A 14,964-nucleotide genomic window follows, 5' to 3' on the forward strand; every position below is an offset into this window, starting at 1 on the left:
TATGAACACCAGCAGTCAAGCAAGGAGACAACGAGAAAGAGCTGAGCACATTGAGAGGTTGGGTATGGATCAAGGGCAACAGGCTCATGGTGGTAATGGAAACCACCAGAATCAAGAAGAGCCACCGCCTCCACGTCCAAGACAAGTTGTGGGAGCTGGTGATGAGGCCAATGCTCAGGGTCAAAGACATGGGATTCAAGCCCCAACACCTGAAAACGATTTTGAGATCAAATCTGGCCTGATCAACATGGTGCAATCAAACAGGTTCCATGGCTTGGCATTAGAAGACCCATTAGATCACATTGACAACTTTGATAGAGTTTGTGATCTAACTAAGATGAATGGAGTGAGTGAGGACAGTTTCAAGTTGAGGCTATTTCCTTTTTCTCTAGGAGACAAAGCTCATCAGTGGGAAAAGTCTCTACCTCAAGGATCAGTCACAACTTGGGAGCAATGCAAAAGAGCATTTCTAACCAAGTTCTTCTCTTCATCAAGAACAGCAAGGTTAAGAAATGAAATCTCAAGTTTCATTCAGAAGAACCATGAATCATTTTGTGAGGCTTGGGAAAGATTTAGAGGGTATACCATGCAATGCCCTCACCATGGATTCTCAGATTGTCAGCTGCTAAGTACATTCTACAGAGGTACTTTACCAAAGGTCAGACTTCTCTTGGACACAGCTTCAAATGGTAATTTCATGACCAAGGAAGTCAATGATGCCATGACCTTAGTGGAGAATGTAGCTCAGAGTGATGAGCTTTATGGATCAGACTTTGAAAGGAATTCAAGAGGAGCTGTGAGTGCTGAAGAGGAAAGGACAAGGAAAGACATCAAGTCTCTCAATGAGAAGCTAGACACACTTCTCTTAGCTTCTCATCAGTCAGCCAACTTTGTTAGAGATGTGAATCATGTGTTTCAAGACACATTTCAAAGGGAAGACATCACAGCTGAGGTGAACTTTGTAGGTGGCCAACAAGGTTACCAAAAGGGCTTTACCTACTACAAGAATCCCCCAAACCAGAACTTATATCCTCAAAACACTCAACAACAAGGTTTTGTCTCTCCCCAACAACAAAGTCTCCAACATAACTCAGAGAATAAGGATCAAGAAGTGCAGAACCTGCTCCAGCAAATCCTCAAAGGTCAAGCAAGTGGTGCCATAGACTTCAACAAGAAAATGGCAGAGATTAACAACAAGGTGGACTGCACTTATTCTGATCTTCTAACTCAACTTTCAACCTTGGCTTCCAAAGTCAAGACTCTAGAGAACAACAAGGGCCACTGCAGTTCTCAAGCTCAAAGATCTTTACCAGGGACATCAATTGCACATCAAACAGAATACTGCAATGCAATCCTCTCAAATGATGAGAATCATGCTGCTGTCCAAGAAATTGAGGACCTTCTCCATGGCAATGTCTCAAGTGACAAATGCCTGACAAAAGATGATGAGGACGCCATCATAGATGAGTTTGAGTTCCTGTTCTGTGATCTCAATGAGGACATTGAGAAAGAAGGTGGGGAGACAGCTTGTTTTGATATGAAAAAGAATGATTCTGAGATTGCTGAAGGAAAGGATCAGAGAATGGTTCAAGGAAGGACATCTGATGGAGTCTCTAGCACTGGCTCAACAAGGGTGAAACCCAAATCTATTCCCAAGCTAGGCAATCCAGGAAAGTTCTCCATCTCATGCTCTCTTGGAAATTTGAAAGTGGACAATGCTTTGTGTGATTCTGGATCAAGCATCAGTGTAATGTCTTTAGACATGGTGGAGAGACTAGGGATCAAGAGTCTTAAGCATCACCCCATGTCAATCACCTTTGGAGATTCATCCTCAAAGAAACCATATGGAATCCTTGAAGACTACCCATTGAAAATTGGTGAATGCACAGTTCCAACAGATTTTGTAGTTATGAAGATGAAGAAGACAAAAGAGCTACCTCTTTTGCTTGGAACTCCATTTCTGAACACCACAGGAGCAAGGATGGACTTTGATACTCAAAGAGTGGTACTTGCTAAGGTAGATGATGAAGTATCTTATCCTCTTAAGCCTCCTCTTGCTGGGTTTTGTGGAGTTATATCTGATGATTCTGATGAGTTGAAACATTATGGGATGATGTATGTGGGGAGTATTGGAACTATAGAAGAAGCTATACCCCTTGCATCTGTTGAGAAAAAGAAAGAATCCCTAATAAGACCTGATCTTGAGTTTGAAGGGGATTTCTTTAGTGATGATGAAGCTTGCTTGGAATCTCTATCTCCTACACCAAGTGAGAAGGAGATCAGCAGCAACAAAGGCAATGGCTCAGGGTCTCAAGACAAGAACCCACCAAGAACCAGACCATTCACTCTTGAGTCATCTTCTCAGGTCTTAACTCTCACTCCTTGGAAGTTTGTTGGTGGAGCTGTTGAATACAAGGTTAAAGGCAATGGAAGATCAAGACCATTTGCCAAAGTCAGAGCTATCCTCACACCAGAGTTCATAGACAAAGGATCTGATGGTGTCCAAGAGATGATGAACAAGGACCTCAAACTTGAATTCATGGACAAGACCTGGAGCATCAAAGCTCCTCCTCTCCCTTACTAAAAAAGAGTGTAAAAAGTCAAACTTAGTGACTTTAAACAAAGTGCTCTTGGGAGACACCCCAAGCTTATCCTTGTATATAATCTTTTTATTCTTTTCTCTCATTTCTTTTCCTTTTTTAGGATCTTTTGATGGGTTTTGTGAGTTGGTCTCAGGTTCTAGGTGATTTTTGGAGGACATAGCTCAGTGATGAATGGAATGGATCATGTGAGAGAGCTGAGAGAACTGTTTAAAGCCAGAAAAACTTGAAGAAGGCCTCAGTGCTACCTAGGTGTGCGGGTCAGTGCATAAAGAGTCCAGGCCGCAGCAAGACTCGCGATTTACTCCGGCCTGGGCGTGCTACCTGGTGTGAAATAACCCTGGCCGCACAAAACCTGGAGAAGTCCAAAATGTTTAAGTCCCATTTACTGCGGGATGGGCGTGCGGGTCAGAAGAGAGGGAGCTAGGCCGCAGCAAGGTTCGGAATTTACTCCGGCTGGGGCGTGCGACCTAGAAGCGTAGACGTTGAGCCGCACCAGAAAGAAGAAGGCCAAGGGTTCTAAGTCCAAAACCGTGCGACCTGGTGCTGCGGCCTGAAACCCAAGGAGTCTAAGTCGCACGATCGTTCGCAATTTACTCCGGGATGGTCGTGCGACCTGGAAAGAGGAAGGCCAGGCCGCACAGAAAGAAGGGAACCCAAAGAGATTAAGTCCCAAAACCTGCGAGATAAGCGTGCTACCTGGGAGTAAAGAAGACCAACCCGCAGCAAGACTCGGAATTTACTCCGAGATGGTCGTGCGGGTCAGAACAGAGGATGGCCAGGCCGCAGCAAAAGATGAACGGCCAGAATGACTCGGAATTTACTCCGAGATGGTCGTGCGGGTCAGAACAGAGGATGGCCAGGCCGCAGCAAAAGATGAACGGCCAGAATGCCTAAGTAACAGAAGCTGCGGGATGGTTGTGCGGGTCAGAACAGAGGATGGCCAGGCCGCAGCAAAAAGATGAACGGCCAAAATGCCTAAGTAACAGAAGCTGCGGGATAGGAGTGCGGGTTAGACATAGGATGACCAGGCCACACATCGAACCCCTCCTACTCATTGGGGTCTGATTTCAACAGCCACTAGGTAACACTCAAAACCTTGTAAATAGCATGTAGACTTTCTTTTTCTTTTGCATTTTGCCTGTTTGCTTTGGTTTCACTTCTTTCTCATACTTTTATAACACAAGGGACTGTGTTATTTAAGTGTGGGGGAGGAGTTTTATCCTTTACTAATCATGTTTTCTATTTTCTTATTTTACACTTTGAGTCTTGAGTCACATTCTAGTGCATATTCATCTAAGTGCATATAAAAACCAAAAAAATGGAAAAATCTGAAAACTTTTCAAAAAAAAAAATGAGCATGTAGTTGCATTCTCATTTTTAGGATTGAGTCTAGATTGCATTTTCATATAGGTTGCATCATATGCAAATGGGAGTAATGATAGGTTCTTTCCTTGAGAGTACATCACTTTGAGAATTTGGATTAAATATGCTTGTGAAATGACTTCTGTGCTTGCAAGGCTTGAAATGGTTTGAATCTGAGAAGCAATTTTGAATTGAACTCAACTCTAATAAGTGAAAACCTTGAACTTGACATGAAATTATCTTGTGATGCATTGTTTGAATAAGCTTGTGGATACCTATATACATATTTGAGCTAGAATCCTGTTTTTACCACCCTCTTCCTTAGCTCAAATAGCTGAGTCCACATCTGGATCAGTTTTCCTCACCTTGAACCCATCCTTCCTTCAAGCCAAATGTTTGTGTGTGATTGAAAGGCCACCTTGGATCAAACTTAGCAGAAAGTGTTAGGTTTAGAGCGACAAGGGCAAGTCTCATTGAGTGTTAAGTTCCATCATCAAGGAGCTGAGAGATTTGGTGAGAACTAAGTGTGGGGGAATACTTGTTGGTGAGTGGAAAAAGGAGAGATGAGTGGAAATAAAAGGAGAATGGTGAGAACTAGGAGAAAAAGAAAAGAAATCAGTCTTGGAGTTTTGAGTCAAGAAAGTGAGCTTTAGTGTTTTGAAAAGAAAAAGTCTAGCCTCTAAGTGAAAAGAAAAGAAAAGAAGCCCAAGAGCTCAAATGTTTTAAAAAGAAAGAAAAAGAGGCTAGAAGTTACAAAAGAAAGTGCAAAAGAGCTATGTAAAGTTTGAACTCCAAGACTTGAGTGTGAAAATTAAAAGTGAGTCCCCTAGTGAGAGGAAATGAGTGTGGAAAGTGAGGTTCTTGAGAGGTTGAACAAGTGAGAAAGCTTTGAGTAGAGTGTGGGGTGGGATGAGTCCTTGCCCTTGTATGCATAGGTTGCTTTTTACCTTTAGCATTCTGCCAAAGTTTGATCATTCATAGAGAGATCCCCTTGCTGCATTGAACCCACTCAGGCGCTGATGAGATCATTTTAGTCTCATTACCTCACCCTAGCCAAACTTTTCTTGATTGAACATTGCATCATTTGATCCACTTGGTAAAGAGCTTAATGAATGTCAAAGAGTTGAGGAATAAGAGAACTTGTGGAGATTACTGTTGAGTTGTTACATCAGAGTATGGTCTTGCATTGCATATTGAGCATGAACTTGAATTCTCTTAGTTGTCACTTTTCTCTTTCAAAGGAAATATGAACTCCCAATGCATTCAACCTCTCTCTCTCATTTGTTCTTTTTGCTTGAGGACAAGCAAAGGATAAGTGTGGGGGAGTTGATATATTCATAAATTGCATCATTTAGTGTACATGTTTTAGTCCAAATCATGTCTTATCTCATGCATTTTAGGTCCTTAGGGTTTGTTTTAGAACTTAGGAGATGCATTAGGTCCCAATGAGTATATTGCATGTTTTGAGTGTCTATCAGGTGAATATGGAGCTGAAAAGATGAATCCAGGAGGTGGAATGGTGAGCAAAGCTTGAAAAAAGTGGAAAATTGGGTCCTGGGAGATTACCGGCCATTCTCGCTGGCCAGGAAGGTTTTACCGGCCATTTCCATGTACCGCGGGTGAACTTTGTCGACCAAAACACGTACCGCGGTCAAGTCTCTCGGCCAAAATCTCCGGGTGCAAACACGTTTCCGAAATCGCCCGTCCGGGGAACCTTCCGGTCAGATTCAGCTATCGGAGTCTTCATAAAGGTTGGAGATAATTGAGTCAAGAGTTCATAACAGTTGGAATCAAGGCATTTGGACCACAGAACTGAAAGATATGGTAATCGGAAGACGAACAGGTCTCGCACTCATTCCGGAGCAATCCGATACCCCTGAATGATCGCCTGTCCGGGGAGCCTTCCGGTCCGATTCAGACGGCGGGTGCTTCATAGAAGTTGGAGAGCATTGCATCACGGTCTCTTAGCAAGTAGAATCGTGGAATTCGGACGCGTGAGCAGAGAGATAAGCTTGTCGGAAGGAACCCCAGTCTCGCAGGTATTCCGGACCGAGCAGATCAGTTCTAAAGGATGCGAAGGACGGTGCACTTCCAGGCCGATTTAGTTTCCGGGTCCTTCATGAGAACCATAGACATTTGAGCCTTCTTTCCAGAACGTCCAAGAGCATTCAATTCGGATCTATGAGCAGAAAGATACAGTCTCCGGAATGGACACATGTCTAGACGCCTCTCTCTGGTCGTGTACATGCACTGCAAAGATGTGCCCTCCAGGAAGCCTTACACTTCCCAAGCACCGAAGCTTTCTTCACCAAAGTTGGAGATAAATGAGTCCTCTGTCTTCTGCAACCGAAATCATTCAATTCGGACAAGTCTCATAGGAGTTACACTCTCCGGAATGCGAAGTGGTCTAAGCTGCTCTGGATGCTGCGAGTTGGAGAGGAAGGAGACCAAGCCGCAGCAACACTCGCAAATCACTCCGACTTGAGCCTGCGACCTAGGTGCAATAGAGACCAACCCGCACAGTTTGTACATTCCCCAGAAACCGCCTTAGCCCTGCGAGTTGGAGAGGAAGGAGACCAAGCCGCAGCAACACTCGCAAAACACTCCTACTTAGGCGTGCGGCTAAGACAAGGCGATTCAGGCTTCACAAGACAAGTCTTCATCTACTGCGACTTAGGTGTGCGACCTGGGACATACTGGACTGACCCGCAGGATTTCCACTTGACCCAACTGAGCCGGGTCAGTACCCAGTTTGTCCTGGGCTGACCCGGTCCATTAGCACTAGGTATATATAGTTTTTTGGGAGAAAAACCCAAGGGGATCATCTTCTCTCTTAGTTTTTCTCTAGTTTTCTTTCCTTTTTAGTGTAAAAACGTTTTTGATTAAGAGAGATCTCAAGGATTTAATCAATCTAAGTCTGTTTCTCATCATCTCATCATCTCATTTCTGCTTCTAATCATGATTAACATCATCTCTTGCAAAAGATTAGATGTGTTCTTCATGATTAGTGAGTAGTCATCTTTTAAGCTTCTAGGTGTGTAGATTAGGGTGCTTAGATGTAGATTAATGATTGTTTAAGCTTAGATTCTCTTCTCCTTTCCTTAGTTAGCTGATCCTAATGCTAGATCCTTGCACATCACTTGGGTCTAGAATCTGGGTTTTTCATGCACCAAAAGTGTTTGATGAAATGCCTGAATGAAAGCTAACTAAGGGTTTATGCATTAATGTCATGGGAATGATTGTTAAATGCATGAATGGCATATTAGAACTGTTTCTTAATGCTCATTGATTCATATTTCACAAATGATGATTTGGTTTGAAAATGGATTAGTGTAGAGGTTAGTGCCTTCATGAGAGGATTAATCTAGATTAGAGTTCTAAGTTAATTGGAATTTGAGATCATGTGATGCTTGCTTTATCTTTCTGTATAAGATTCAGTCTTTCTTAGCTCTTATTTTGATGCACAAAGAGGCTGTCTGGTCATGTTAGACTTGGAACCTTATGCTTGTTAATTGCTTATTCACTAATGGGAATTAGTCTTGAATTGGTAATTAACAAAGGGATTTCTGTCATGAGAATGAATTAATCTGAATTGGAAGTCTAGACTAAAGATTTGCAAGTGTTGCATTGTTTGCTTAGCATCATGAATTCACATTTAAAGCACCCTAATCAATGATCACATCTAGAGGTTTAGCTTTCTTTTTATTTGAATTTGAGTGTTTGTTTAGTTTCTCTTGCTTTTTTAACTCTTAATTACTGTTTGTTCTTGCTTGTTTTGTTATATGCTTTTAGATAATCTTGGTTACCAACTCATCTGCTTATTAGACTTGGATTAAGAATTGATCCTCATAGTTCTAGTGTCTAGAATCTCTCCATTTGGATTGATACCTCAAGTGCTACAATGACATGAGTAGTTGAGGAATTGATCAAGGATTGAAAAATTCCTACTATCAATACTTTATTTAATATCCTTTTGATGAGAACCACTGAAACCTTTAATAAATGTTAAGAGCTAGTTGACTGGAAGTTAGTTCTAAGTGTGTGGATTTTCGCATGACGGATGAACGGACTAGTTATGTTTGTATTTTGGTGAGAATTTTTTAGACTTGATCTGATTGATGCATTGTCCATAACAAAGGTCTAGAAGTATGGTTGCTGAAATTTTTGAGTTCCCCCTCACTTTTGTTTAATGATATTTTTCCAGATTTGATCTTGTTTTGTGAGGACAAACAAAGTCTTAAGTCTGGGGGACTTGATAACATCTGATTTTGACCACTTTTCACCATTGATTTTAAATATTTTTTCAAAGGTTTTACTTATTTTTAGGAAATTTTATAATGATTTCCATTTATTTGTAGTTTCAAGGCTCTTTTCAGGAAACTTAGGGAAAATGATAGCAAAATAGAAAAAATCCACTTTTTCAGCTCAGAGTCAGACCGTCGGAAGTTTGGTAACAAATGGAAGCCTTCCCACCGTCCGATCCAGCTCAATTTTGGATACAATCAAGAGGAGACAACCATCTTTCCAAAGCACTTTACATCACAAAGATCCAACAGTGCAATCAAAAGATACATGGAGAACAAGTTGACCCAATTCACCAGTTCCGGAAGACTCTCACCCGCGGGAAACACATGTTTTACCTGTCCTGGAAGACTCTCACCCCCAAGGGATCTTAGGACGAGCCACAAGGCCCAAAATCAAAGCCCACTTCGACATTTCTCTTCAGAGAAGCCCTAAATGAGACCTGGAAGAGCTTAGGACCTATAAATACATTGTTTAGCAGTCCTAAACGGGTGTGTGCTCTTGTAACGAGATTTTGAGCCACCAAACTCTGTTTTTCTAGGGTTAGGCGATGGAGATGGAGATTCTTCCCCAGATCCATTGTTCTTCCTCTTTTCTATTTCATTAACTTTTCTGTTTCATTCTTTGCATTTTGTACGTCTTTCATCATTCATTGCATCATGTAGATTAGTCCCAGAGAGTCAAGTTGTTTGAAGATATCGACAAGCATATTTATCGATTAGGATTTCTATTTTTCTAGACCATATTATGGATCTCATCTCTTCTAAGTTGTTCATAAAGCATGAGAGTAGATTCATGACCTATTCTCTGAGCCTAGGATCGATCAGAGCCACGAGAGTGCTGTATCAGATCATCTGTACCTAGCTTCAGAAGAACATAGTCGCTATCGGAGTCGAAAGCTACCTATAGAGAAGATGTGAGCAGACGAATTCAATGTCTAATGCATGATCATAAGTTTAGCATGAGAGCGAGAGTTAATTGGTAGATCTAAGAGATTTGTTGATTAAGGTGACGAGAGTTGGTCAATTATACATATGTCTATTCTAGTTCCATGCAGATTCCCAGAAACATATGAAGATTTGTCGCATTTAGTTTTATATCATACTTCCGCAAAGTAGCGAATGCTTGTTGTAGGAGCACAATGTGATCTTCTGCTACCAGGGACTTCATAAGCATGTCATCTATATAAACCTCCATGGTGTGACCGATTTGGTCAGCAAACATCATGTTCACCAGCCTCTGATAGGTGGAACCAGCATTCTTTAAACCAAAAAGCATCACTTTGTAGCAGTATATACCTCATGAGGTCATGAATGAAGTCTTCTCTTGGTCGTCTGGATGCTTGAGTATCTGATTGTATCCACTGAAAGCATCCATAAAGCTCATCAACTGGTGACCTGCCGTTGCGTCCACAAGTTTGTCGATGTGTGGCAGTGGAAATGGATCCTTTGGACATGCTTTATTGACGTCGATGAAGTCTATACACAGTCTCTACTTCCCTTTTTCTTGTGAACGACCTCACGGATAAATCCTGCATCTAGCAGATTCTGGACTTCGTTGTTTATGATCAGGTCGCACTCAGGAGGAAACTTCCTTCATTTTTGCCTTACAGAGGGAAGGTCTGGATCTACTTGGAGCTTGTGCATAATTACCTCAGGATCAATCCTGTGCATGTCAGTGTGCGACCATGCAAAACAGTCTGCATTAGACCTAAGAAAGTCGATGAGTCTCCTCCTTATGTCGATTGGTAGCTTCAAACCGACGTTCATCTTCTTATCAGGTTTATCTTCCACTAATGGTATTTCATCAAGTTGTTCCACCTCTGGCTCTTCATTGTGTTGGATCGTTTGTGGACTTTGTAGTTGATACACCCACTATCATTACAAATACATACAGCGAAGACAGCTGACGATCTTACTTCTCATTTGCTTGTTACTATTGCTCCGTGGATTGTTTTTCCCACATGGCAACTTTTACTTGATGTTTGGCGTAGCTTACACATTCTTTTTATTTCAAATCTTACTCCCTGCATAACATTTGTTTGGAGCTTCCAGCGGTACTGCAGCTATCACTGCATCCTTCTTTGGAGCTTACACAAAATGTTTTACATCTTGTAGAACATTCATTCACTCTTGCAGTGGAAGCTATGCGCTTTTTATTTTAAGCTACATTTTGCAGCTACTTGGAGAATCCTTCGTCAAGAACCGTTGTCGGAGTAAAAATCGTCCACTTCCCTAAATCACTTTGGAAGAAAACACCAGTTTCCTAAAGAGCTTACGCTCAAATAGCAGCTACCAATTAGCCATTGTCGATATTTTTGCAATCATTTTCAAAGCTGATTTCATCATCCTTTTGAATGCCAAAGCGTATGCTGCTTATTATCAGAGCTATTAGCCTAATAGAAGATGATTTTTTGGAGCTTATTGCTCGAGTATCTTTGGAGTGTAGTGCTTTTCTATTAGAAGCTGACTACACTTGGTGGTAATAATGCTCCCTTTTGATAGGTTGCACTATCTATACTTACAGCGATAGTAATGCTCCTTTTCGGAGCTTACACCACTTCTTCTTATCCTTCTTTTTTTTTTGTGAAGCTAACGCTTTTGGGAACTTACACCAGTTTTTGTTGTGTGGAAGCTAACGCTTTTGGGAGCTTACACCACTTTTTGTTATGTGTAAGCGAATGCTTTTGGGAGCTTACACCATTTTTTGTTGCGTGGAAGCTAATACTTTTGGGAGCTTACACCACTTTTTGTTATGTAGAAGCTTCACTTTGGGAGCTTAATATGTCTTAGGCTTTTAGGCTCTTTAGCTCAATATGTCTATTATTTTTTTTATACATCTTTAGAGATAAGATACTTTGGATCCTTTTTCCAGCGATCTGATCCAAATTCTGAGCCAATCACGTGAATGGGAACCTTGCTTTAGCCGCCTGTAACACCTCTTTGTTGCCAAGTCCTCTTGCCTTTCCTTATTTGTCATTCCCCATCTCTCACGACTTAAACTTGTGTTCTTAAAAGGCTGTTACTGCTTTTGTAAAAACTTTCTGTGTCGTCTAGAGTCTTTTTCCATTTTTTTTACTTGTCAGCAAAACCCTTCTTTTCTTCTTTACCACGGTTACTTGATTTTAGCTGATGCATCATTTAAACCCTTTTTACTTGGAGTGTAGTCATGAAGACATAACCAACAAAATCCACCTTGCCCGTGATTCCTCTCTCGTGGCTTAGCTAAAAAGCTTACCACGCCTTGTTATCTGACCGTGGCCGGTGACCATGCTCAAAACCGAGCATAAGCTTTTGCCCACTCCCTCATTCCTTTTCATCTTGCATTCACTTTCCAAGGGTTCAAACTCAAACCCGTAACCTGTAGACACTAAACAAACCCATCAAAACATCTTAAAACATAAAAAAAGAAAGAAATCAAAAGATTAAAAGCATATTTACAAAAGATAAGCTTGGGGTGTCTCCCAAGAGCACTTTGTTTAAAGTCTCTAAGTTTGACTTTGGAAACCTGTTTAACAGGCTGGTGGTGGATCAAGAAGGGGAACTGATATGGCTTCCTCCTTCCTTTGTGAGACCAGGTAGTGCTTGATTCTTTGGCCATTTACCACAAACTCTTGACCATTCTTGCCTTCTAACACAACAGCTCCATATGGCCTGACTTCAAGAACCTTAAAAGGACCAGACCATCTAGACTTAAGTTTTCCAGGAAACAACTTAAGCCTAGAGTTGAACAGCAACACCAGATCACCATCCTTGAACTCCCTTTTCAAAATCTTTTGATCATGCAGAGCCTTGGTCTTCTCCTTATAGATCTTTGAGCTCTCAAAAGCCCCAAGCCTAATCTCCTCAAGTTCATGGAGTTGAATGACCCTCTTCTCTTGAGCTGTCTTGATATCAAAGTTCAGCAACTTCACAGCCCACAAAGCCTTGTATTCCAACTCAACAGGAAGGTGGCAGCTCTTCCCATAGAGCAGATTGAAAGGTGATGTCCCAATTGGAGTTTTAAATGCAGCCCTATAAGCCCACAATGCATCATCTAGCCTTTCGCGCCAATCTTTTCTGCTTGAGTTAACAGTCCTCTCAAGAATGGCCTTAATCTGTCTATTAGATACTTCAACCTGGCCACTAGTTTGAGGATGATAAGGAGTAGCTACCTTATGTTTTACTCCATGCTTTCTCAGCAATCCCTCCAAAGTCTTGTTCACAAAATGAGATCCTCCATCAGAAATAACAACCCTGGGTACTCCAAATCTTGGGAAGATAATGCTCTTGAACAACTCTACTACTACCTTGGAATCATTGGTAGGGGAAGCAATAGCCTCAACCCACTTGGACACATAGTCCACAGCAACTAGTATATACTGATTCCCATAAGATGAAATGAAGGGCCCCATATAGTCAATTCCCCAGCAATCAAAGATTTCAACCTCTAGAATTGGATTTTGAGGCATCTCACTCCTCTTTCATATGTTCCCATGCCTCTGACAGGCATCACATGATGAAACAACTAGCTGAGCATCTTTGAACATTTAGGGCCACCAAAACCCACTCTGAAGAACCTTGGCCACAGTCTTGAATGCTCCCATGTGACCTCCAAAAGCTGAACCATGACACTCTTGCAACACAGGTTGCATTTCCTCCTCCTCAGCAAGACACCTTCTATACAGTTGATCTTTGTTCAGGACATACAAGTAGGGCTCATCCCAATGGTATCTTTGGACATCTCTGAAGAACTTCTTCCTGTGATAAGCATCAAATTCAGGTGGTTCCACTCCACAAGCAAGAAAGTTCACAATATCAGCAAACCAGGGCATTCTCTTTTCTTGGATGCTATCCACGTCTTCAAACTCCAAATAAGAATGGAGCAGCATCAGTGATTCCTCAGGAAGACTGTCATTAAGAGGGACTTCAGAGTCTATTCTCAACCTAGAGAGATGGTCTGCAGCTCCATTCTCTATACCCTTTTTGTCCTGTACTTCCATATCAAACTCCTGAAGTAGAAGAACCCATCTCAATAGTCTTGGCTTAGCATCTTTCTTGGTCATCAGATACCTGAGGGCTGCATGATCAGTATATACAATGACTTTTGATCCCACCAGGTAGCTTCTGAATTTATCAAAGGCAAAGACTATTGCCAAAATTTCCTTCTCAGTGGTAGCATACTTCTCTTGGGCAGAGTCAAGTGTTCTACTGGCATAGTAGATGACATGGAGCTTCTTATCTCTCCTCTGGCCAAGTACAGCCCAAACTGCAAAATCAGATGCATCTGTCATAACCTCAAAAGGAAGAGACCAGTATGGGGCTTGGACAATTGGTGCACTGACTAATGCATCCTTGATCATCTTGAAGGCATCTTCACACTCAGCATCAAAGATGAAATCAACTTCTTTACACAACAGCCTTGTCAAGGGTCTGGCTATTCTTGAGAAGTCTTTGATAAATCTTCTGTAAAACCCTGCATGCCCAAGGAAACTCCTTATGAAGTGGGAGTTTGCAGATTCACGATCACTTCCACCTTTGCTCTGTCAACCTTTGTGCCCTTCTCAGATATCTTATGCCCAAGTACAATTCCTTCCTGCACAATGAAGTGGCATTTCTCCAAATTCAACACCAAGTTATGCTGCTCACATCTCTCCAAGACCTGTGACAAATTAGAGAGACAATCCGAGAAGGAGGAGCCATAGACACTAAAATCATCCATGAACACCTCCACCTTCTCTTCAATTATGTCAGAGAATATATGCATCATGCAACGTTGAAATGTGGCAGGGGCATTACAGAGACCAAAAGGCATGCGCCTGTATGCAAATGTGTCATAAGGGCATGTAAATGTTGTTTTCTCTTGGTCTCTTGGATCTATGGGGATTTGAAAGAATCTAGAGTACCCATCGAGAAAACAAAAGAAGGGGTGGTTTGCAAGCCTCTCTAACATCTGATCAATGAAAGGCAAAGGAAAATGATCCTTCCTAGAGGCTGCATTGAGCTTTCTATAGTCTATACACATTCTGTGTCCAGTTACAGTCCTAGTAGCTATCAGCTCATCCTTCTCGTTTTTAACCACTGTGATCCCACCCTTCTTGGGCACAACATGAACAGGAGATACCCATCTTGAGTCAGAGATTGGGTAAATTATCCCTGCCTCAAGAAGTTTGAGTATCTCCTTCTTAACCACCTCCTTAAGGTTGGGGTTAAGACGTCGTTGATGCTCAATAGAGGACATAGATTGGTCCTCTAGGTGTATCCTGTGGGTGCAAATGTCAGGAGAGATCCCTCTAATATCAGCCAAAGAGTATCCTATGGCTCTCCTGAACTTTTTTATCTCACTAAGCAATGCACTCTCTTGATGCTCTAATAAGCTATCATTGATGATTACTGGATATGTGGAGTTTAAGCCCAAGAAAGCATACCTGAGCCCTGTTGGTAGAGGCTTGAGCTCAACAGGGGGTGCATCAGCCTCATTTCAATCCTTGTCCAAGCTGCATTGGCTAGTGTCTGCTCCTTTGATAGCCAAGACCTCAGAGCCACTTTGTTCCAGTTCCAAAAACCTTGTCTCAGGACCAAGCTCTCTAGCATTGTCCAAATACAAGTTGTAACATTCACTTGCTTCTGCTAAGAGCCCATTGTCTCCCTGTTCTTGAGTTAGAGCAACTTGAAGAGGATCCTCAGTGTTCAGTTCCTCAAGCAACTCATCAGCCAAC

At 41.9% G+C, this 14,964-nt stretch overlaps 1 non-coding gene across 1 annotated transcript; it reads right to left on the reverse strand.

Annotated features, from left to right (window-relative positions):
• Nucleotides 1-502: 502 nt before the first annotated feature.
• On the reverse strand, nucleotides 503-609 carry LOC112090192. Its single transcript, XR_002901540.1, has one exon. It is a non-coding gene; the product is annotated as a small nucleolar RNA R71 (small nucleolar RNA).
• Nucleotides 610-14,964: the final 14,355 nt, after the last annotated feature.

This window comes from Eutrema salsugineum, unplaced genomic scaffold (genome assembly GCF_000478725.1).
Source record: "Eutrema salsugineum unplaced genomic scaffold, Eutsalg1_0 scaffold_11, whole genome shotgun sequence".
Lineage (NCBI taxonomy): Eukaryota > Viridiplantae > Streptophyta > Magnoliopsida > Brassicales > Brassicaceae > Eutrema > Eutrema salsugineum.